We start from the raw sequence: 24839 nt of genomic DNA on the forward strand, positions 1-24839 counted from the left end.
ATTTCAGTGATTAGGAAAGAGAGGCTCAGAGAGGTTGTGACTTTTCTAAGGACACACAGCTAGCTAATAAGTGCAGAAGCTGGGATTTGAACCCGGGTCTGGCTAATTTCAGAGCCAGTGCTTGCCAGAGTCATGGAGACGTCTGCTCGATTCGGGGATGGAGATGCTGGGAGAGAGGCGGGCGCCACTGGGCGCTGTGAGAGAGGGGATGAGATTTAGGAGCAGAAGGCACAGTGAGGAGGGATGGATGCAGTCGGGGTCCAGGGGTGAGAAGGAAGAACGTTCTGGCCCGGGAGAGGGAGAAGCCTCCTGCATCCACACTTCCCCGCCCCGCTCCACCCAGCCCTCTCTGCCCTGGCCCGGAGCCCCGGGTGGGGGGCGTGGGGAGGAGAACTAAATATCATAGAATTGCCCTGGCTCTTCTGTGAAATTTGTTTCGGGACACATTAGTTCCAGTGAATTTAGCCGAACAGCGGGGAGCCCTGAGAAATGATTTGCAATTAGCCGCAGCCCCGCGGCCCCCCGGTGGGACTCGAGGCTTGGGCACGGAGTGCGGAATGGCCAGGGGGGTGGAGCCGCCGCCCAGTGCCTGTGGAAACGCCAGCAGCAGGCAGGGGTGGCTGCTCCGAGCATTTCACACCTGGCTTCTCTCAGAGCCTGGCGGAGCCCAATGGGGGCGGAAGCAGAGGCACTCGGTCTCCAGACTGTCGAGGCCAAGATTTAGCCAGGCCCGAGGGGCATTAGAAATGATCGAACCCAGAGGGGATAGTGGATCTGACCCCCCAGTTCAGTGCTCTGACCATCGCACGCCCCCACCCGTGCGGGGACAGCACCTGGAGCACCTCCTTGCAATCACTGTGGCTCTGTGTCCCCAGCACTGTGCTGGGTACTTCCATGATCACAAATCCCCCCCAATACTCGGGGAAGCAGGGAGATGCCTCCCATTTTGCAGGGAAGGAAGTGGTTGCTCAGAGAAATGAAAGGATCCTTGCCAGGTCGCCCAGCATGGGGCAGGAGGAGGACCTGGGCCCAGGCCGGCTGGACTCTCCAACGTTACGGCTCCCTCCTACGGTGGCCTCTGAGGGAGGCAGGACAGGGTGGTTGTCAGGGCCCTGGAGCCAGACACACCGGTACAAGTTCCAGCTCTGCCACTTTCTGGTTGTGTTACCTTGCTCAGGTCACTCTGCTGTCAGGGACTCACTTTCTTCCTCTGAAAAATGAGAATAACACGACCCATGTCATGGCATCGTTTCCAGGATTAAATGAGGACATAAAGTATTATGGCAGCAGGAAGTGGTCATTAAATAATAGCATCATTATTGTCATTATTATTGCATCCCGATCAAGCTAAATTGGAGAGGAGAGAAGAAAGTGGAGAAGGATCCTGTGGTCCCAGTGGGTGGGCTGCTGGCCCGCAAGCATGGCCTTCCCAGCACAGTCAGTCCCCTCTGCCCTGGACCAGGCGTTGGTGGGGGTGGAGATGACCTAGACACAGTCCTGGCCTCACACAGATGCTCCCTAACGCTTCTGGAGTGAGCCGGGCAGTTGGCGCTGAGGGTTTTCATAGCCTGTAGAGGTCTCTGTACACTGGGATAGTCAGGGAGGGCTTCTGAGGGGAGGTGACCTTGTCCCAGTATCGTCCCCGCTATGGTTGGTGGATCCACATTGCACAACCCCAGAAGGCGCCTTTCACACTGTGTTTGATGTCATGCAACACAACAGCTCTGATGTTGATAAAGATGGTAAACGCTTGCTATACGCCAGACACTGTTCTAAGCACCTTACAAATATCATGAGCTCATTTGTTCCTCACAATAGTCTTTCGAGGTAGGCCCTATTATAATTCCTACTTTTCGATGAGGAGGAAAATAATGCAAAGATGGCTTTTGTACCTTCCTTCTCCCTGGTCACGCAGTGAAAGGTATTGCTGAGACTCAACCCATGGCTAGCTGGTTCTTGAACCACGCTAACCACCACACTACCCTGCCTGCTCCCCAGTACCTTTCTGCCTCCTACTGGTCACTCGCTGTACTCTGTCTCCCCATAAACAAAGCAGGCAGGACAAGTATGTCAATCTGCCTCCCCAGGTGAAAACCTGAAGGGCTTTGCCCAAGGTCCCATGTACCATGAGAATCTCAGGTAGTGACTCAGGAGTGGCAGTGACCCCATCCTGGAGTCTGATCTGAAAGCCATCTTGCTTCCTTTATGGGGTGAAGATGTGGCCAGGCATTTAGCTAAGGGGACCCAGGGTCCTGAGGCTGCTCAGGGATTCTCCAGTGAAGAGGAGGAGGAGGAGGAGGAGAGGAAAAAGTGGCTATAGCCCTTCTGGCTTCTGGCACAGTGCCTGGCACATAGTAGGCCTTCAGTAAAGTGAACTTGGGAATCTCAGGGAAATAAATCATTTCCCTGGCATCTCAGAGACTTGCCCAGCCTTAGCTGATAGCAGGGATAGGAAGCTCCTGATTTCAAAGCGAGAGTGAAAGATGGAAGCTAGCCTGTCTTAACCTTGTTTAGGAGTTTATATATCACTGGGTTCTAGAAGAAAGAGCCAAGCAGTTGGAGCCATAGGCCTTCATGGCATGCAGAGGTCTCTGTGGGCTGGGGTAGTCAGGGAGGGCTTCTGGGAGGAGGTGGCTTTGATCCAGAATTTCCCTGTTATGGTCGAGGGCTCCACATTGCACACCTCCAGAGGGTTTTCACCTCCCTCTAAGAAGGGCTCATCTTTCTCAGTTGTACAGATGGGGAAACTCAGGACCAGTTGCCCAAAGTCATGTAGCTAAAATGCAGGGTGACCTTGGCTTGGCCTGCCTGGGGCTGTCTGGTTTTAGCACTGAAGTTCCCACATCCTAGGAAGTCCTTCCATCCCTGGCAAACCAGGATGGTTGGTCACCCTATTTTTAGGGACAGGGCTGGGATTTGAGCCCAGACAGGCCAATCCCCAGGGCTCCTTGTCCCTCAGCACCATGCTGCTCATCTGAATCCGTTCTTCCTTCCTCTTCTGAATTTATCACTCCAGTTCCCTTGGTCCCCGGAGAACTGCCCTGTCCCATGCCTTCTGCGGATATCCCCAATGCCCGGGGCTGGCGTTCTCTCCCTCCGCCTCCTTATCTTCCCTTGTCTTCTTGTGGAGGAAGAGATAAAAGTAATTCTTATGGCCGCTTCTCCACCGGCGACGGCCAGCCCTGTCCCCCCCCTGCCGCATTTCCCTGGTCCGGCCAGATAAAGGGTTAGGCCTAAGCACATGTCATTTTCTTTGTGTGAAATCAATATTCAGCAAAGTTTATCTGCCCGACATAGCAGGAAGTGCTAATTTCATCCGCGTCAATTATTGTGATGAATGTTCATAATGCCCAGGGTGTGAGCAGAAGATAAAAGAATTACTGGAATAACGCATGTGTACGCCTTGCACACACACGCATGCTCACCCATGAGTTCACACTGGGGCACACACGGGCCTGGCCAGGGGAAGGCGTTGATTGACGGCTTCCCCATCATCCCCGGTTCAGAACATCTCGGGAAGGGGGAACAGGAGGGGTCTCTGTACAAAGGTGTTATCAGGTCTTGATTTTTAGGATAGAACTGTGGTTCTCAACCAGGGGCGATTTTGACCCCCAGGGGACATTTGACAATGTCTGGAGCCATTTTTGTTTGGGAAGGGGAGATGCTAGTGGCATCTAGGGGTAGAGGCCAGGAATGCCGCTGAACCTCCTACAATGCGCAGGCAGCCCTGCACAAAGAATTATCCAGCCTACATGTCAAAAGTGTTGAGGTTGAGCAATATTGAATAGGGCTATTTTTTATTTTATTTTAAAAGTGTGTCTCTGAAAATATATGTGTCTAATTTCCAGCAGTAGTGGCAAGGAAATATCTGTGGGCTTGTATGTATATATATTTAAAGACAGGATTAAGAAACAAGAAATCAGATGCTAACTATGAGGATAGAAACGTATATTTACTTAGTTCCACCTCCTGGTGATTGCCTGTGATATTTTTAAAAATCTAGTTGAAGAAAGACAAATCTGAATTTTTAAATAGTGGGCTGGTTGAAATTCTCATGGCCTGTAAGCCTCCGGTAAGTAGCAGCCAGCTGAGTAGGAGTGCACAGTGCTCGCGGGGAACCAGTTTTGGGCGGTCGGAGAGTTTCTCGGCTGCGTGTGCGTGAGGCTGTGCCCTGTCCACGTGGATGGAGCCAGGCATCGCGCACTTGCGCGCCATCGTAGGGCATGCGCACGGACAGGAGGACCCCCGCCTTCTACTCAGAGGCAGCTAAATTTGAGTGTCTTGTCCAACAGCACTTCTTCTTTTTTTTTTTTTTTATTTCAGCATATTATGGGGGTACAGATGTTTAGGTTACGTATGTTGCCCTTGCCCCCCCTCCCCGCCAAGTCCGAGTTTCAAATATGTCCATCCTTCGGGTGGTGCGCATTGCACTCTTTGTGTATGCATGTACCCGTCCCCTCCTCCCTCCTCCCCCTCCCCCTCCCCCTGCCCAACATCCAATAGATGTTATTCTTATTTGTGCACTTATGTGTTGATCAGTTAATACCAATTTGATGGTGAGTACATGTGGTGCTTGTCTTTCCATTCTTGGGATACCTCACTTAGTAGAATGCGTTCCAGCTCTATCCAGGAGTATACAAGAGGTGCTATATCACCATTGTTTCTTAAAGCTGAATAGTACTCCATGGTATACATATACCATATTTTATTAATCCACTCATGTATTGATGGACACTTGGGTTGTTTCCACATCTTTGCAATTGTGAATTGTGCTGCTCTAAACATTCGGGTGCAGGTGTCTTTCTTATACAGTATCATTTGGTCTTTTGGGTAGATGCCCAGTAATGGGATTGCTGGATCGAATGGTACTTCTACTTGTATCTCTTTAAGGTACCTCCATATTGCTTTCCACAGAGGTTGCACTAGTTTGCAGTCCCACCAACAGTGCATGAGTGTTCCTATCTCTCCGCATCCAGGCCAACGTTTATTATTTTGGGACTTTTTGATAAAGGCCAGTCTCACTGGAGGTAAGTGATATCTCATTGTGGTTTTAATTTGCATTTCCCTGATGATTAGAGATGTTGAGCATTTTTTCATATGTTTTTTGACCATTATTCTGTCTTCTTTTGAAAAGTTTCTGTTCATGTCCTTTGCCCACTTTTTGATAGGGTCGTTTGATTTTTTCTTGTTGATTTTCCCAAGTTCTAAGTAGATTCTGGTTATCAGCCCTTTATCGGATTTGTAGCATGCAAAAATTTTCTCCCATTCTGTAGGTTGTCTGTTTGCTCTTGTGACCGTTTCTTTGGCTGTGCAGAAGCTTTTTAATTTGATCAGGTCCCATTTATTTATTTTGGTTGCTGCTGTGATTGCCTTTGGGGTCTTCTTCATAAATTCTTTGCCTAGGCCGATGTCTAGAAGAGTATTTCCAACATCTTCCTCTACAATTCTAATAGTTTCACTCCTTAGGTTTAAATCTGTTACCCAGCGTGAGTTGATTTTTGTGAGAGGTGAAAGGTGTGGATCCTGCTTCAGTCTTCTACATGTGGCTATCCAGTTTTCCCAGCACCATTTATTGAATAAGGATTCTTTACCCCAGTGTATGTTTTTGTCTGCTTTGTCAAAGATTAGGTGGCTATGTGAGGATGGTTTTATATCTGGGTTCTCAGTTCTGTTCCAATGGTCAATGGCTCTATTTTTGTGCCAGTACCAAGCTGTTTTGATTACTACAGCTTTATAATAAAGTTTGAAGTCCCAACAGCACTTCTTAAACTGGAATGTGCTCACAGATCCCCGGGAAATCTTATCAAAATTCTGGGGCGGGGCCTGAGACTCTGCGTTTCCAACCAGTTTAGTGCACGCAGCCAAACGCTTTTACTGTTTGGCCTCAACTCTGTGTCACGGATGAGGAGCCACAGGCCACATGGTGTCGGTATCTTCCTACCTTCCTTCAAGTCGGCCCCCAGGACCTGTGAAAAACTCACCTTCTAACCAAAGTCAGCAGCACGTATATTTTTTTTAAACAAATATACCTGAGGATGCTCCTTCCAGGAGGAAATGCCGAGTGTCGATGACATAATATATGGTGTTGTGAGCAGATGTCATGATATTATATGATAAAATATTATGAGCAGATGATATGCTATTTATTAGGAGCAGGTGATATATGACGCCGTATTACGATTATGGATGATGATGTATTGTGTATCCTGGCACACGCGGGAGATTATGTATTCACACGCTCTGGCGCCAAGAGTCTGATTTAAGAACTTCCTTCGACTCGCCTACCTCCGGCTCTGCCAATCAAAGTCTCTTCGCCTGAGTGGGACAGAAGATCAAAACTCTCCAATCCTTGGGACTAAGCCGTGTGTGGATTTGAGATTTCCGGGGATTTTAGGCCCATGGGGCAGAAATTCTGAATATCCCACAACCTGCCCAGGGCTCGTAGCATGAGTAATGTTGAGAATAAAATTTCTGTGGGCCAATGGCCAGTCCAAGATATATAAAGAAAAAGCTAGATATACTCGTGATCTTGAAACTAAATTATAAGGAGCAAAAATTAAGGCAAGAGGCAGCGTCTGAAAAGAACGACAGGAACACTTCAGAGCTCATTTCACCAGGTGAATCCCAATGCAAATACCGTGTAGATAAACAATCACTCCTCGCCAATTTGGGGGGACGGAGGGAGCGAAGAGGAGTTTGAATGAATAGCAGGTCTGTAAACTAAATATCCTCCAGTCAATAAAAATCCATTTCCTTCATATAAAATTCTAAGGTCTTGCATTTTTGAATGCAGAGATAAAATTCACTGGTAATTAACAATTGCAGAGGCAATAGGATGCAATGCCTTAAGGTGCAGAGTCTGGAGGCCGTCGGCCTAGGTTCAAATCCAGGTTCTACCACTTCCTGGCCGGGTGATTTCAAGCAGGTTACAGAACCTCTCTGTGGGAGCGTGCCTAGCGCACAGCTCTCATCACTGGAGTGGAGGTGGACCTCCCTCCATTCCCCACATCACCTTTCCGTGCTGTCTCTCCAGCAATGCGGCCAGACTTCTTACAAAGCAGCTCCAAGAAGGAACGTTGCAAGTAGCAGAGAAGGAAGCTGCAGATCTCTTAAGACCCAACCTTGGAAGTCAGACAGCCTCACTTGCAGCACATTTGGTTGGTGAGAGTGTGTCATGGAGCCAGCTCAGATTCCACATAGACTGCACAAGTGCATGGCTCCCAGGAGGCACGGCTCACGGGGAACTGTGCGGGAAAGAGTTAGCATGCTCCGTTAACTGACTATAGGGCTGGTCCTTGGCTGGTGTTTGGGAACTCGGCTGTTGGCATGGTCCCTACGCTGATAAGGTTATTTTGCCCAACACTCACACTAGCTTTCCTTCTGAGAATCTGGAATTCTGATCATTGTGGCTGTCTACGTGATGAGCCCCCAACAAAAGCCTGGGCTTCGAGTCTCAAATGGATGTCTCCGGGCAGAAACAGTGCACCCGCGTTGCTGTATCTTGCTGCTGGAGAAAGGAACACGCGGTGTGTCTCCTCCTTGGTGGGGAGGGGGAGAGCACCAAAGCCCAGGCATGGAGCCCTCCAGACGCTGCCCCACGTGTCTTTGTCTCTTGCTGATCCTGTTGAGTATCCCGTCCCTGCAATGAACTATAGTTGTGAGTGCAGTGGGCTCTGTGAGCCCTTGCAAATCACTGAATGTGTGGGTGGTCTCTGAGACCCCAGGAGCCATCTTTTGGGGACTAGCCACCACAAATGGGGTGCTGCAGGGGCTGTAATGGGAGTGGAGATGCCCTTGGGAGTCCGGGTGCCAATACCAAGTACTGTCTTACATCTCTGACCCATCCCATCCCAGCTTCCTGACAATGAGTGTCTACGGGGGTGGATGGAGAGAAAGGGGGCATCCTGCCGACCCCTAGTGCAGGACAGAGTCTTTACAAAGGTTGTGACAAAACTCAAGTTGCCTCCAGCCCCTGCGATTAATCACAGTGCAGTTAGTCGTGGCAGCATTAATCACACGAGCAAAAAATAGAAAACAACCTAATCTCCAATGGTAAGGGATTGGCTAAGCAAAGTATGGCACATCCATCAGATGCAGCCGTTAAAGTGAGGTTCATGGAGAGTTAGTGACAGGGATGTGCCTATGATATATTAAGTTTAAAAAAAGATTAAATAATCGCTTAAGTGTACCGTTATCACCACGGATCTCTGTTGATGTCCTTCTAATTAATTAATTATAATTGCCTTTCTTTCCTACCAGGCTGTGAGCTCTTTAAGGTGGAGACTGCGATTTGCATGTTAATGGCAAACATTTATTGAGCACTCATTACGTGGGTCCCAGGCACTAAGCATTTTACATGGTCTAATCCTCAGAGCAGCTGGGGTGGGGAGACTGCATCAGTGGCCCCATTCCCTGTATCTGCATACTCTGCAATGTGACTCTGTGGCTCCTCCCCTCGACATGTGAAGTTGATTTCTCATCCCTAGAGGCTGAGCTGGCCTCGTGACTTGCTTTGACCGATAGAATCCAGCGGAACTGATGATATGCTAGTTCAGCTTAGACCTCAAGAGACCATCTGAACTTCTGCTCCCTCTTAGAGCCATGTCTCTGCCATGAGAACAAGCCTGAGCTAGCCTTCCAGAGCTGTGGTCCCCAACCCCTGGGCCATGGACCACTGGTCCCTGGTGCCAAAAAGGCTGGGGACTGCTCTTCTAGAAGATGAGTGATCACGTGGAACAGAACAGTCATCCCAGCTGAGTCAGCCCCCAGCCAAGCCACCAGTTAGTTGACTGCAGAACTTCTCAACTGACCATAGCCTTGTGAGCCATCAGAAATAGTTATTGTTTTAAGCCATTGAATGTTTTGGAAGGGGATGGTTTGTTACACAGCAATAGCTAACTGATACAATAGCCAACATACCAGATTTATGGGTGAGGAAAGTTTCAGAGATATTAAGTAATTTGTCTAAGGTCATGGAACTAATTAGTGATGGAAAAGGATTTAAAGTCATGCAGTCCAACCCCAAAGTCCTGGCTCTAACCCTCTACACATACTGCCTCTGCATTCCCATGACAGTACAGGACTTGGCATGTAGTAGGTGCTCAGTTAATGTTACTTGAATGGATGCTTTTCTATTTTAAACAGATCTTTACCAAAGCGTTAACAATGGCAAACACTGAGTAGATGGACCGAAGATTTTTTAAAAAATTAACCTACTTATGTATTTGTTTTAAAAAGAAAAACCACAGAAGTATTATTTATAAAAACAATACACAGAGCTCAGAAGAGTAGAGGATAAGGCTGGTCTTGGGTAGGTCAAGAACTGATAATTCCTCCCATGATGATGTCAAGGGCAGATGGCAAGGCTTACCTTTCTGGAGTCTTCCTGGTGCTCTGTCTGTCCCTCTCAAAGACTAGATTCTCACCCCAGCCTCTCAAATTCTCTGTTCTAGGGAGCCAGAAATCAACACTCAATTTTCCCATAGATCCAAGAGCATCCTGGGAAGTCCAATGACCAGGGCATTTTCCTATTAGTTTTTGTTGTTATTGTTGCTCTTTTTTTCAAATAAAGGAATAACAAATGTCATATAAATCACGCGATTAGTACAAAATATCATTTTATCCCCCAAACAACAGCTGACATAAGAAAAAGAAACTCAACAGTCTACTGAAGAACAATTTCATTTAGCAGATAATTTATTATGGCGTAATTATTTTCTTAGTTTTCTTTAAATCAAGAAATGCGAACAGTATTTCGAGGATCTCATTGCTGTTACTGAGAAAGTCTTTGCATAATTAGCAATGTGGCTCTTTGGAAGAGCAACACATCCCTTTTATTTGGAAAGAGGGGAGTGAATTCTCTGCAGTGTCTTGTGTGTGTTGATGTGAGTTTTTTTTTTTTTTTTAAGTATCACCACTGATACATTTCTGAACTTGAGCCAGATCATGTAATGTTTGGCAGGCATTTGGGGCAGGCAGGGAGGAGGAAGTTTGGTGAATGGCAGGAATTATTTCTGTTAGTTTTGATATTGGCCTTGGAGGTCTGAGTCTTAGTTTCCCAACTGTGGCCTGTGTCTGAACAGTGCGATGAATCACAATCTGGGTATGAATTGAAGTTCTAGGGGACAGAGGAAGATTAATAGCCTTGGTGGCTCCAGAGCTGATCATCCAGCAGTGGTGTGAGATGCAGGCATCTAGTTGCAAGTCCAAATTCTTCTTCTAATATGCAGCCTTTGGGAAAGGACTAAATGGATTGTATTAGTCAGTATAGGCTAGGTCATGCTGCGTAACAAACAGTCCCAGGATCTCATGGTTTAAAACGAAGATTAATTTCTTGTTCATTTCACTTGTTTAGGGAAAATCAGCAGGGGCACCTCTGTTCATTGAAGTCCCTCAAGTTCCCAGGTGGAGGAGCAGTCACCTTTACAGGACATTGCCATCTCGACATACGTTTTCACAATCCATGCAGCAGAGGAAGAGAGGGCTGGAGAGTTGAGCACCATCAATTAAATGTTTGGCCAGGAAGCATTGCAATTACTTTTGCTCACGTTTAATTTAGCTAAAACCAGTCACATCATTACACCGAATTTCAAGGAAAAGAGGACTTGTAACCCCCCTCAACCTGGAAATAAAGACCTGGATGTTGATGAACATTAATGATGTCTATCACATGGAATAAGAGATTTTTGGGGTCTGGCATATTGGGTGCCCAAGAATGACCACCCCTCTGATATGAAATTTATCAGTTATTAGCAGCAGTATTCCCATCACCATTCTTATTGTTTTTGTACCTCTTTGTACTCTACAAAGAGTAGAATATAAACAACAACAACAGCAAACAAACATCTTGTGTAATCTTTTCAATAATAATAATAACTGACATTTATTTTTAACCATTAACCATGTACCAAGCACTTTACATATGTTATCTCACCTAATCCTATGAGCACTGTATTACTATGAATCCCCATTTTACAGAGCAACTGAGGCTCAGAGAGGTTAAGTGACTTGCCCAAGGTCACACAGCAGTAAGAAGCCAGCTTCCAACTCTGGCCATACTTTACTCTTAAGGAGGGGGAAAAAAATGGAAAGTGACTGATATGGTCAATTATGTGAAACTAGTCACTTAAGTGAGCAGGACAAGCTCCGCTTTGGATGACCGAGTAGACTCAGTGATCACTTTGGGCAAAATCTGTGATTTCCAAGTCATCTGCCTCCTTCCATTCCCCCAGATGTATGTTGATCTGTCTTTAAGACAGCCATCGATGAGCAGAACAGGGATGCAGTGTGGGGGGGAGCGGGAAGGAGCCTTGAAATGATGCCAGCCGCAGGGGCACAGGAGCAAGGGGCCAGAGGCGGGAGGGGGCTTCTTAGTGAGCTTAACAAGGCAGAGGTGATGGCCCATCTGCCTCGCTGGGGCCTCAGCCCATCTGTTTTCCTGCTGTCTCCAGGGGCCGCTGACCTGACCCCTTTCAGCAGCACTTAGAGGAAGGAGTTTTGAGACATGCTTGGGTCATAAACTCCCCCCAAAACCCCAAATCAGAAGGACATACTTTGGAGCAGTATTGTTCAATAGAACTTTCTGCAAAAGCGGAAATGTTCTGCGCCATCCGAGAGGGTCTGTCCAGGGTAGCCACTGGCCGCGGGTGGCTATCGAGCTCTTGCAATGCGGCCAATGAGACTGAAGAACTGAATTGGTCACGTTATTCAATTTAAATTAACCTAAATGTAAACAGCCACACGTGGCTATGGCTACCCCATTGGATGATGCAGCTTCAGGAAGCATTTCCTAAAGAGCAGGACGCATCTTTAAGGAGTTCACAGATGACAGTTTAAAATAACCTTGAATCGCATGGTGATAAATGATTTCTTTTCTGTTTCTTCCCCCAATCTTGGGATTGCAGCCAGGACAAAGTCTCCACGGCTGCTGGTGAGTCTTCAACACCTTCCTAAGATCTACGATCGCTTACCTCCCTTTTCAACAAAGACGGCAGAAGTGGGCCTGGAGCCTTCCGCAGGTAGATGCGTTGGGCTTAAATTTAATAGCATCGTTTTGTTGTTTTTACTTGTATTTATTTATATGGTCACCATCAGTTTGTGGCCAGGCAAACTGATTTCCCATTTATGGTAGTGATACAGAGTTTCATTTTAAAATGAAATTTTAAAAATAGAAAAATGAATTCACTTTAAAATATTAAGTTGGTGGGAAAGCAAACATATGGTATATAGATATGAAATGGATTATCATGGTGGTACTCTAACGGCCAAATTTCTTCCTAAGCCAATGTTGTTGTTTTTTTTAATAAACTTTTTTATTTTGGAATAACTTCAGATTTACAGAAAAGTTGCAAAGCTAGTACCAAGAATTCCCATAAACGCTTCACCAAGATCTCCCCTACTGTTAAGATGCTACACAACCATGGCATATTCGTTGCACCTTAAGGAATTAACATCAGTGCAACACTATTAACTAAACTCTAGACTTCGTTCAGATGTCACCGGTTTTTCCACTAATGTCCTTTTTCTGTTCCAGGGTCCAAGCCAGGGCACCACACTGCATTTAGCTAAGACAGTGTCTTCCCACCTTTTGACCACCAGGATGCTAGGCCTGTCTAGGGAGAAGATGCTGGAACCAGTCCAGAAACTTCCCAGAAAAGTCCTACAGTCCCGACCTGAACATCGTAATGGAGGATTTCATGGAACAACACAAGTTCACGGCACTCAGACATGAAAATGAAAACCTGTGCCTTTGCTTTTTGCCCATGGGCTGCCACTTGGCACCCATCTGTCCCATCTGGACCTGGGGCGAGGTTGGCTTGGTTTGGTTTTCTTTCTTTTCTTTCTTTGGGACACGTTGGTTTCTTGGGCTCCAAGGAAAAGACCTTGCATTTATTTTTCTTACATTTCACTTTAGTGGATTCAGCTTAAAGACTTCGAGGAAAATCCCAGGAGCTTTTTTGTCTCAGTGGGAAGTAGGTAGGAAACCTCCTGGGAAGAAAACAGCGGCTTAAAAGTTGGGCTCTGGATTAGAAGAGAGAAGTTGAGGGGGTTTTCCTTGGGGGTTAGGGAGGGTCTTACAACAGAAATTTTCATATTAACACAGTATTCCATCCCCACCTGAGAGTCACCATGAAATCTCTGCTTGCACGCTACCAGCGATGGGGAGATCACTCCCTACCAAAGCAACTCTTCTCATCTTTGGACAGCTCTGAGTTGGAATCACAGGTTTTCTCTGTTTCTCTGTGTCATTCGCTTGTTGCTTCTCTTCTTAATGACAGCCTTTTCTCTCTTTCAAGGCCACAATACATTTTCCAAGATCCTTCTCATTTCTAAGTAAGGTTATTCTTTCCAGAACAATCTCTACCTGTCATCTATTCCTTCTCAATTTTATAATCCAGAATAAGACAGCAGATTTTGGGTGTGGGGCTGACCAGTTCAGAGTAGAGCAGGGGTTCTCAACCCAGGGCAAGTTTGCTACCAGGGGACATTTGGCAATGTCTGGAGACATTTTTGGATGTCACAATGTGCGTGTGTGTATGTGTGTGTGTGCTGCTGGAGTCCAGTAGGTAGAGGCCAGGGATGATACTCAACATCCTAAAATTCCCCAGGATGGCTCCGCAACAAAGAATCTTCCTGCCTGAAATGCGAATAGCGCCAAGGTTGGGAAACCCCAGAGCAGAGGATTCTAATCTCTTCTTTTATGCCTCCATGAAAGCAGCCCGGGATGCTATTAGCTTTGCAGTCAGCACACTGCTCCATTGATTTGGGGTAAGTATACTGTCAACTAAGAATCTTTGAGTCTTTTTTCCCCACAGGACAGGACTAGCAAACATCTCCACTCCCAAACCTGAGCAGTCCATGGGAAAAGAGAGTCTTGCTCAGGGTCCTAAATATTCTCCAAATGTGTCTGTGCACCGTGTTCCACTGCGCCAGCCCCCACCCGAACACAAGCCCCATCAGCTCTGGCCTGAGTCACTAGAACAGTGTCGATGGCGAATGACTACACAGCACTGAACACGCCTGCCGGGTATTGTCCTAGTTGTTTCTACACGTGGATTATTTTAAGCTTCCTAACAACCCTAGGGGGTGGGTATGATTGTCATCACGTCCACTTTTTAGATGAAGAAGAGACTGAGGCTCCGAGTGGCCGGGTAACTTGCCCGAGGTCATGTGACTGGGGTTGGGGAAGTCAGGTCTCCCAGGCCAGGCCATCTGGCCCCAGAGTCTGTGCTCCTGGCGCCCCGCCAACCACAGGGTCACTTCTCTCCTCTGCGGTGGCCTCTTCCTGACCTGTTCTCCACCCAGCACCTGAGTGGTCTTGTAAAAATGCAAACGGGATCCTGTTTATGTCACTTCCCTGCATCAAACCCTCCAGGGCGACGTCTGGACTCCCAGTGTGACGAAGCCCCTCTCACAGCGCCCACCTTGCTCTTCAGCCGGGCCTCCTGGGGCTCCCGTGGCACCCTCGCCCCGTCCTGCCCCTCCTCGCACACCCAGCGCCCCTCCCCCTGGGGGTCTCTGCCCTGTCTGGGCCCTCTGCTTCTCGGGCCTTCGGGTCACAGGTCAGGGACACCTTCCCAGGACGCCCACCCTGACTCCTCCTTTCGCTCCTCGCCCTTCATTAGCCTCGGCCACTATGCCCTGTTTATGTCCCTTATTGAGTGTCACAGTCGGCCACCACTTTGTTTAGTGACCGATTTCCCTGCTTCCTGAGAGGGCAGTGGGCTTGCTCACCGCTGCCTCTAACCCCTGGCACCCAGCACGAGCTCTGGTGCAGGCAACAAAACAAAACAAACCTCAAAATAAAGTAGACGTTGCTTTTCTCACTCCCATTTTACAGATTAGAAAATGGAGATTCAGCCTGGGTGTGGTGGCTCACATCTATAATTCTAGTACTTTGGGAGGCCGAGGCGGGAGGATCGCTTGAGGCCACGAGGTCGAGGCTGCAGTGAGCTATGATGACACCACTGCACTCTAGCCAGGGTGACAGAATGAGACACTATCTTAAAAAAAAAAAAAAAAAAAGAAGAAGAAAAGAAAATTGAGGTTCAGAGAGGCTGAGTAACTCCCCTAATCACACATACCTAGTACGTGCACATGTGTGTGCCCGTCGCAGGGGACAGGGTGTAACCCTAGAAGTGGCATCCAAACCTCAATCCTTACGCTTGTCTCACCTCGCCTAGAACGTTCTGCATTTACTCTGACACATCAGGAAAAAAAATAGCCAACATGTTAGGAAGAGATTAGGGGCAAAGCAGGAAGAGAGAAAGGAACCAGAGAGAGCTGAGCAAGGAGGAGAAAAAAGAGGCCGAGTTGGGAGCGTGGAGGGGCGAGGGTGGGAGGGGAGTCGTAGGGGGGAGATTTTTCCCATCAATTAACACAGGCTTCATAGAAACGGAAAGTATTCCTGGCAGTCTTGCCCTCTTAATACATCATATCTCTAATCCCCGGCGCCCTCTGACCTTACCCATAATCCCTCCTCTTTTGTGCTGCTGCCTAAAACCTTCCTGCCCCGGCCGAGCCTTGCCTCCCTGGCGAGGTCCGAGCAGAAGAAAGAGGTGGCAGGGAGCAGGCCCGGGGCGGGAGGGACGCGGAAGAATACATCCTCCTAAGTGTTTGACCAACAACATCGAGCTCAATTCCCCGGCCGAGCAGCAAACTGTTCTTCTGAAAGGCCCGGGAGCCTCGCCCCGTCTCTTCGGAGCCTCCCCGGCCCCCGCCCCTTCCCTCCTGGCTCCCCCCTCCGCGGCCGCGACACAAAGCTGGGACCGGGATTATCTTAATTTCCATATGGAGAGCTGTGTAAGCCAGTTCAATGCATGGCCAGTCATTTTGTTCACAACTTTGCAGCAAGCAGGAGCAAAAGCCGCTGGGAAATGAGCCATTCATCCTGCCTCACCTTGCGTGTGCGCGCACAGATCAGTAAATACGGCGGCGGGGAAACCGAGTCCCCTTTGTTAATTGCCGCGTCCGCCCCGGCGCGGGCGCCGCTGCCCCCGGGATGTGCCGTGCAACTCTCGAATTTAGAGGGGAAAAAATACATATTTTTTTATATAGATAGTTTGTGTTTGCTTTTAAGCAGCATCGGGGCAATAAGGCTTTTGCATTTGTGTGTCTTGGAATGGGGCAGGCAGGAGGGGCCCTGGGGTCTTCGGTATCTGTCTCCCTTGCACACACGCAGTCCGGCCCATCCCCCCCCACACAGCCTGCCCCTCCCCTCAACCCCTCCCAGGCAGTCAAAAGGGGGGCTGACTTCGAAGGGGTCCCCCATCTTCCCTGCGGCCCCAGGCCTCTCCCCAAGTCCGGGTGGGCTCCTCCCCTCGGCCAGCCCCCACCACCCTCAGGTCAGCCTTGCGGGGCCCCCCCTGCTGTCCCCAAGGTTCCCTGCACCTCCGTGGGCCCCTCCCACCTCCTCAGACTCGAGGCTTCTCTTAGACCCCCCTGGACCCTCTGCCATCACCCCAAGCAAAGCTCTGACCCCCCAGTGAGCCCAGGCCCTGGGAGGTTGCAGGCGCCCCGAGCCCTGCCTTGCCTGGGATCTCCGTGCAGGGCTGCATCTCGCCTACCCCACCACCAAACTCGGACCCAGGAGGGGCCATGCCCAGGCAAGGGGAGAGGGGAGAGAAGAGAGAGCGCAGGGGGGTCTTTGGGGAGAACAGGGAAGATGTTTAAAGAAACAAATAGCCCAGACAAAACTCCACTGGGAAAAGCTCCCAGGAAGTCCAGAGAGGCCCGGACAGAGAGAGAGAAGTCAGAACGAGAGAAGATGGGAGAGCTTGGGGTGGCCTCTTAGGTGTTCGGGGTTGGCCCATCGCCGTGGATGAAGCTCCCACGTCATTGTCCTCCATGCATTCCCTCTCAGGCGGGGCAGTTTGGGAGCACCCAGGGGACACTTGGGGGCATGCAGGGAGCTTGCATCCGGAGGCTGCAGGGTAGCTCCCGGCTCTCCCCCAGCCCCTGCGCTCATCTGACCACCGCTTGCCTCATCTGAGAAACAGGCCAAGGATGAGGCCCCCCTCGGGGGCTGCTGTCAGGATCTAGGAGGCAATTGACCAGGGCGAGTGACTGGTGCGTGGGCGCACTCCATGGGCGGGGGGAGTCAAGGCGGTGGTTGCTGTTGTCACTGCAGATTCTGGTATAGAGTGAGTGCTCAATAAATAGTGACCACGAAGTCATGGCTACCACAATGCCACGCCTTCAGCAGGTGCTTCACCATTGAGGGCAGTCGCTATGGGGCTGTCAGTGTTATAATTACTAACACTATTCTCATACTTCTGCTACTAGGACGACTTCTGCTAGGTTTCAAAGCCTAGACTATAATAGGTACTTCGCAAGTGGTAGCTAATATGCTACCAATCAAGATAGGCAGGAAAATGGCCCCAGTACAGGATGCGCTAACGCAGGGAGAAATGACTCAGGATGGGGGGCAGTTTGGCTGGGAAAGCTTCCCCGGGGGGATCTCATCTGGGCCCTGCAGAGTGAGTAGGAGCTGGCAGGCAAGGAGAAGCAGGAAGCCTCACTGATGTGTGCAGCTGGGAGGACAGAACCGGGTGAGACCCCTTGAAGGGGGGTTGTGGGACTTCCACTGTGGCTGGGGAGGGAAGATTGTGCCCCAGGCCCCTCGGGAAGCCTTCTAGGCAAGGAAGGCCTCTGTTTTTTGCAGTGGCTGAGAGCTTGGGCTCTGAAGTCAGGCACTCGGCGAATGATTTTACCTCTCTGAGCCTCAGTTTCCTCACCTGTGAAATGGGGATAACAGGAGCGTTCTTATAAGGTCGATGGAAAGAGATTGACAGAGGTGCTGCGTGTAAAGTGTGAAGCACAGTGTCTGGGCCCAGCGAGTGCTCGAGGAATGGGGGGTATCATAACTTTGACCTTAGCAAACTGTCCCTTCCTGCCTCTACCTGCCCCGTGAATAGCCCGTTGGAGCATCTCTGTGCTGACTTAATTGTGAAGAGCTGGAACTTTTCTCTCCCAGGCACGAGCCCCGTTGTCAAGCTGATCTGCAAACCCTGACCACTGCAGGGACCTCGCGTCTTTCCTGTCCCCAGCTGGCACCCTCGGCATCTGCTCTCCCCGCCCCCAGCCTTCGCACATGCTGGTGCCTCTGCCGGCAGCACCAGTCCCCTCTTCTCTCTCTGGTTTGCTGTGTCTCATCCTCTGGGTCCCGGCCGCGATGCCAGCTCTTCACCCTCCTTCCCCGGAAGCCTTCCTGACTCCGCAAGCTGGGTCTGGGGCCACTCTTGGGAGCCCCTGCAGCTCCCTGTGCCTTCTCATCAAGCACATGTCACTCTGTGTCAAAACCGTCCTCTGCTGGAGTGTGAGCAATATAAGGGCAAAGGGTACATAGCAGGGCTCTGGCACACAGTAGCTGTTCAACTAAAAAATATCTACAGGACCAACCAATCCCTGAGGAGCATTTCAAGCTCTCTGAACCACCTCCTACAGAGCCCCTGTTGTGAGCGCAGATTAACCACCAGGATGTCTTGGTTCTCTCTTCCCCAAGTCCCGTCCAGCCAAATGAGGTGCTACAGAGTCCCCTGCCTTAGACATCATCTCCAGGGGGTCCCATTCAGCCTCTCCTCCTCCTCCAGGGAGCCTTCCCTGATATCCTCATCCCCATGTGCTTGAGTTCTCCTGTGACATCAGAGTCCGTTGGGGCGGCCTTTCCATTTGGATGATGGGAGTTCTTCTCCATATCCTAGTTAAGGGCCTCCACAGCTGACCCCCCCTTGCTAGACAGCAAATTCAGGCTGAGCAAGAGAACTCTCAAACAAGGCAATTTGTGGCTTTCTGTTTCTGGAGTTAGACTGCCAGGGCACAGACCTGGATGACCTATGTGCGGACTCTCACCTTCTTGGTGTCTCGATGTTCTCATCTGTAAAATGGGAATAATGGCGCCTACCTCTGAGGATTGCTGGGGATTGACTCAGCGTATGCATGTAAATGCTTAGCAGAAAGAGGGCTCCCAGCAAAGCTCTTTGCTGCTGCAAAGCTGTCATTACAGTTCTTAGGACAAAACTTAGCACATAATAGGTGCTCAATTAATGCCTAAAAAATGCACGAGAAAGAATACATTATTTGCTAGCTGGTTGATCTTGGGCAAGGTTCTGAGCTTTAATTTCTGCATCTGTAAAATGGGGATAATAATTGAACCTATCTCGCTAGGGTTTGTTGTGGAGGGTAAATGATATAATGTAAATAAAACATCAGCTCTGAGTAGGACTGCAATGAATAGAAATATCTAATATTTTTATGGTGCACCCTAAATTCCAGGCCCTTCTATGATTCATTGAATCCTCCTAGCAGTCCCACAAGGGAGAACCTAGCATTGTCACAGATGAGGAAACCGAGGCACAGAGAGGTGAAGACACTTGATGGAAGTCACTCAGCTGGAGTGGCAGAACGTTGGGCAAACTTGGCATTGGCTCCAGCGCCCCTGCTCTTATCCACTTAGCAGCAAACTCTCTTGCCTACCATCAGGCAAGTTAGAATAATGCTCCCTGCTCAGTGTCTAGAGCATGGTTCTGCAAACATTGGACTACCATCCTAGGTCCTGAACGTGCAAAGCACTTTGCCGCCCTGCAAAAGCAGGGTGGGTGGTGTTTTAAGACCACAGGCTCTAGGGAAGATAAACTTGGGTTCCAAGTCCCAGTTATGCCTCCACTCTGCTGTGTGACCTTGGGCAAGTGACCTCCCCTCTCTGAGCCTCAGCTTCACATCTGTACAGTGGGGTAGAATAAGCCACCCTCCCTGATAGAGCTGGAGTGTAGATGAAATGAGCAAGAGCCACGAGACCCTTAGCACGTGGGAAGAGCCAGGATGAGCCCACGCGCAGCCTGGGATCCCCTATCCCGGGTCCCCATCCCGCGTGCTCACGAGGGGACAGTGGAGACTCCGACAATGGCCTGGCGGGCTTTCTGGCTGCCGCCTGCGCGGTGTCAGGCGGCGGGTGATGGATCTGCTCGGACACACTCCACAATAGCTCGCAGACACTCTATTACTCGGTGATTGTCTGCCCGGCGGCCCCGCTCGGGCCGCGCTGCCACAGATAATGGCCCGGAACAAAGATGGCAGCTGCTTTGTAGGGGGACAGATTTGTGGCAAGTTGAGATAAAATAAAAAGGAAGGAGAAAGGGGAGAGGAGACAGCTGCGGGGGGCAAGACACATAAAAGGGAGAAAGAGGGAGTGAGGGCGACAGAACGGAGGGACGGAAGCCAAGATGTTTCCGGGAGAGAGTGGGGCTCAGGGCCGTGAGGGATGGAGGTGGCTTTGTCCAATAATAATGATGACAACGATGGCGGTAATAATAATGATGATAATATGCCGCAAGCTCTTGGTGTTGTCTGTGGAAAATGCCCCAATCGCTGAGGCCGAGCTGATAATCTTTGTCCCTGTCCTCACTCACAAATAGCCGCGGCTCTGGTCGCTTGCCCGGGGTCTCTGGAGTGCGTGGGGGTCTGGGCGTGAGGCTCCCCCCCAGGTTAGGAGGTCTGGCTTCCGGCTCCCATCCCCACTGCAAGCTCACAGCAGGCAGAAGGGGGGAGAAGGGTGGGAAGGGGAAGGGCCCCTCCTCCGGCTGGGGTAGCTCCTTTCTAAGAGTTTCCCAAGATCCCCACTCGGTGACTCCAGGCGACACCGCGCTGGCCGTCTCAGCTGCAAGGCAAGCTGGAGCTGTGCTCTTCCAGCTGGGCGCGGTGCGACCCAGAGTAAAATCCAGGTTCTTTAGTACGGAAGGCAGGGGAATGGAGATGGGGTGGGCAGTTAACTGTCTCCGCTTCCGGTACCGAATCAGGATCATTTATGACGTCCCTTGATCCCTGGTGTCCTACATAATGTCTCACCCAGAAAGGAGGCAGTGCGAGCGTCCGATTCACAGATGGGACAACCGAGGCTCAGAGAGTTGGAGCGACTGCCCAAGGCCACACAGCACAGGTAGCACTGCGCAGGGCAGAGACAGAGTGATGATAGTGACAACAGTGGCAATGATATCCTCTGATCACTTTCGCTTTTCAAACTGCTTCCTGGCTATTATCTCAGCTGAAGTTCACAGAAGCCTCTGAGTGAGCCGGGGCAATTATTAGCAGCTCCGGTGAACAGGCAGGGAACCGAACACCAGTATCCCCCAAACGGGACAAGTCAAGCCCAGACCTGCCTCTGCCCATCTGTGTCCCCTGCCGAGAGGGCTCTCCCATGCAGTGCTCCCCTCCTCATCCTTCAAGGCCTGGTGAGATGCCCCTACCTCCAAGAAGCCCTCCCGGCCCCTCCGGCATCCTCCTGGGCTTGTCCGTACTTGGGAGAGCGCCAGCCCTGGAGAAGGACCCTGGGTGCCTGGACGGAGGGGATTATATCTCATGTCCCTCTGTGTCCCTGTGCCCAGCCCAGCCTGCACAGCACTGTGTCTGCAGAGGTGGAACAGAGTTCCTGCTCTATTGTGGCTTAGGGACACGTTGTGGCTTCCCTTCCCAACTACAGCCCAGAGCCAGACTTCCCGGGCACAAACCCCTTGGCAGAGTGACCTCAGGCACATCGCTTCACCTTGCCAAGCCTTGCTTTCCTCACCTGTCAGTTGAGGATCATAATTGTGCCTGCCTCAAAGGTGAGGCTGTTGTCAGGACAAGAGAGGATGCACGTGGAGGGCAGCACAGAGTTGGCACATAGTATGTGCTCAATAAACATCACCTCTCCAAGCCTTCCTTATCTCCGCTGCAACGTGGGTACAAAACCGACCCTACCTCTCAGGGCATTGAGTGGCTAAACAAGGCCCCCTAACAATGTGCTCAGAGCAGAGCCTGGCGCATAATAGGTCCTGTGAGGCCTGGGCTGCAGCATATGCGTCTACATTGAAGAGATCCAGGCCTCGCCGTATTGGCATTTTGCTCACCTTTCAATCAAGCCAGCACTTAAAAGCTGGAGCAAATTCCACTAATTTGCTCCCCTCCTAACCAAATAATTGGATTCCATGACTATATAAGCACCTACTGTGTACAAGACCCAGGGTCTAAAGTTGGGGCATCCAGGAGAAATATAATGGAAGTCACATATATCATTTAAAATGTGTTCACATCCATGTTTGAAAAAAGGAAAAAGAGGCCAGGTGTGGAGGCTCACACCTGTAATCCTAGCACTCTGGGAGGCCGAGGCAGGAGGATCGCATGAGGGCAGAAGTTCAAGACCAGTCTGAGCAAGAGCGAGACCCTGTCTCTACCAAAAACAGAAAAATTAGCCAGGCGTGGTGGCGCACACCTATCGTCCCAGCTACTGGGGAGGCTGAGGCAGGAGGATCACTCGAGCCCAGGAGTTGGAGGTTGCTGTGAGCTATGACGATGCCACTGCACTCTAGCCCGGGAGACGGAGGGAGACCCTGTCTCGAGAAAAATAAACAAACAAATAAATAAATAAGTAAGTAAGTAAAAAGAAACAGATGAAATTAATTTTAATAATATGCCTTATTTAACCCCATATAGCCAAAATACTTTTCTTTTCCATCTGTCATCAATATAGAAATAGCTTTAATGGGATATTTCACATCAAAAAAAAAATCCTACTAAGTCTTCAAAATCCGGTGGGTTTTTGCATTTACGGCACATCTCAGCTCAAACCTGCAGCATTCCAGGCGCTGAACAGCCTGGCGGGCGGCTACCATGTTGGGCAGGGCGGTTTAGACGAAAACGGTTTTTTTCACTGGGCCGTAAACCAAGTCGTTTTTTTAAAATTTAGGTTTCATTTTTAAAAGAAAGCAAGTGCTCTACTCCAGTCTACAGCCAATCCATCTGCATCTCTGTTTATTTTAAGCTGTCGATCCAGGACATTCTTTGAACTGACCCCGAATTTTGAGGTGATTTCCCTGTCCAGAGGACCCGGCGGCAGGGCCACCTTCGAGAGAAACTGGGGCGTCCTTGTCACCCCAGAGCCCGCCGCGCCCGCCTCCTCTCTGGAGAGAAAGATGTGTAACGCCGAACGCTGTGAAATTCGCCGCTGTGAGAACAGCTAATTTTTCACACCCAGACGAACTGGCTGGGTTTGTTAAAGCCCAAGATAATCAAATAATCATTATAACTCATCTTCGCCCCTCCTGTCTCCCCCTCTTTGTACCATTAATGTCCCAGTGGGGTGCCGCTCTGGGTTAGTTCAGACCTAGCCTATTTAGATAACCTTCCGGTTGGTCTTCGGAGAGCAAAATATCCCTCCTGGAGTATCTTACAACAAATGAACCAATCCTTTCTAATCTGCTTATCGTTGTAGCCTCTGCTTCAGGCCTGGTTATCTCCCGGGCTTGCAAAGGAGAGAGAGAGACAGAGAGAGAGAGACAGAGAGAGAGAGAGAGAGAGAGAGAGATAGAGACAGACAGAGATTTATACACATATATTTATGTCGCATATACAGTTATAAAAATATACGGACATGCAGGAAATAACAAAAGGGGTCGCCGGGCAAGAGCCTGAGCGCTTTTCTGTGTCTCTGCTGTAGCTGGCGGCCCCTCTGCCCTGCCAGGGACGGATGGGGAGGGGGCTGTCTCCGTCCCTCCACCTGCTGGGCAGGACTGGCCTGGTCCGTGGGGGGCTGGGAAGCAGCACCCAAGTGGCCATACTGCCCCCCCCCAGCCTGCTCCGGGGACCCCCCTCCATCTGGCACTGAGGTTCCTTCTGCCTCTGTCTCTCCTCTTTCCGTCCCTCCAGCTTTCTCTCTGCCTCCCCCCCGAGTCTCCCGTTCTCCCATTTTCTCTCTTCCCTGCTCTGTTTTCTCTCCTTCCCTCCCCACCCCCACCTTCCGGAGCACCCTGGCCCCTCGGGGCTCCCCCTGCCACCTGTCCTGGGAGGCTTGTCACACTCCCGTCTCTCCCTCGCCTCCCTCCTCACCCCCTTCTCTCGCTGCTCCCCATCTCTCACCTCTGTCCTCCCTCGGCCTTAATTTCTGATTAATATGTTCTTAACCAAGGAATGAGAGAAAGAGAGAGGGAGGGAGGGAGGCAAATCTTCTAAATAAATCATTTCGTCATGTGAAGAGCTAATCTGCAAATGATGGTCGCTGTTTATCGAGTTTTTAGCAGTGCATGTTAAATAGTGATATGGAGGCTACGTTTTAAAAAAAAACCCACCGGAGCGCTGGGAAGGGATTTTTAACTTCATTGCCCAGAAAGAAAAATGGTGAAGACAGAGATAAGGCTGCTCGGCCGCTTTGGCCCTGAGCCGCTAGCGAGAGCAATTAAGCAGACGGGGGCGAGGGGCTGCCGGGCAGGCCGGCTGGCAGGGACCCAGGCCCCCACCCGCCATGATGCGGTCCCCTCTGCCACCTCCCCCCAATTCGTCCCTTTCTTGCCACCCACTTCTGTTGCACCACCGAGAGGTTATGCAGGTCTCAAGATGCACTGGTGGGATTGGAACGCAGCCGCTACCACTAAGCGTGTCTTATTGGGCAAGACACTTTGTCTCCCTGGGCCTCAGTTTCCCCATCTGGCTTCCTTGAACAGGAGTGCTTGACATCCAAAGAGGGGGAAAAAAATGATTAGCTCTAACATATAAAAAGGAACTTCAGGAATCAAAATTGAGAGTAATGTCCAAAGCAAAATTACCAAATTCCTTCCAAATTATTTTTCGCAGGCAATTGCCTTCATGCAGGGTGTGGGTCCATTTTAGTGTATCGGCTATGCCGGGGGCAGGGGGCTTTCAAATGTGAGCATGCTTAGGGTCTCTGGAGTTCTTCAAACAGTCCTGCTGTTGCAACTGCAGATAATAACACTAAAAATCGCAGCGGTGATAATATCCGCTCCCCTTCTGCAGAGTGTTTGGCATGTGCTGGGCACTGCGATCTGTACTTTACATATGCTATTTTATGTGATTTC

The sequence above is a fragment of the Propithecus coquereli genome, unplaced genomic scaffold (assembly GCF_000956105.1).
Source record: "Propithecus coquereli isolate 6110/MARCELLA unplaced genomic scaffold, Pcoq_1.0 Scaffold81, whole genome shotgun sequence".
Classification (NCBI taxonomy): domain Eukaryota; kingdom Metazoa; phylum Chordata; class Mammalia; order Primates; family Indriidae; genus Propithecus; species Propithecus coquereli.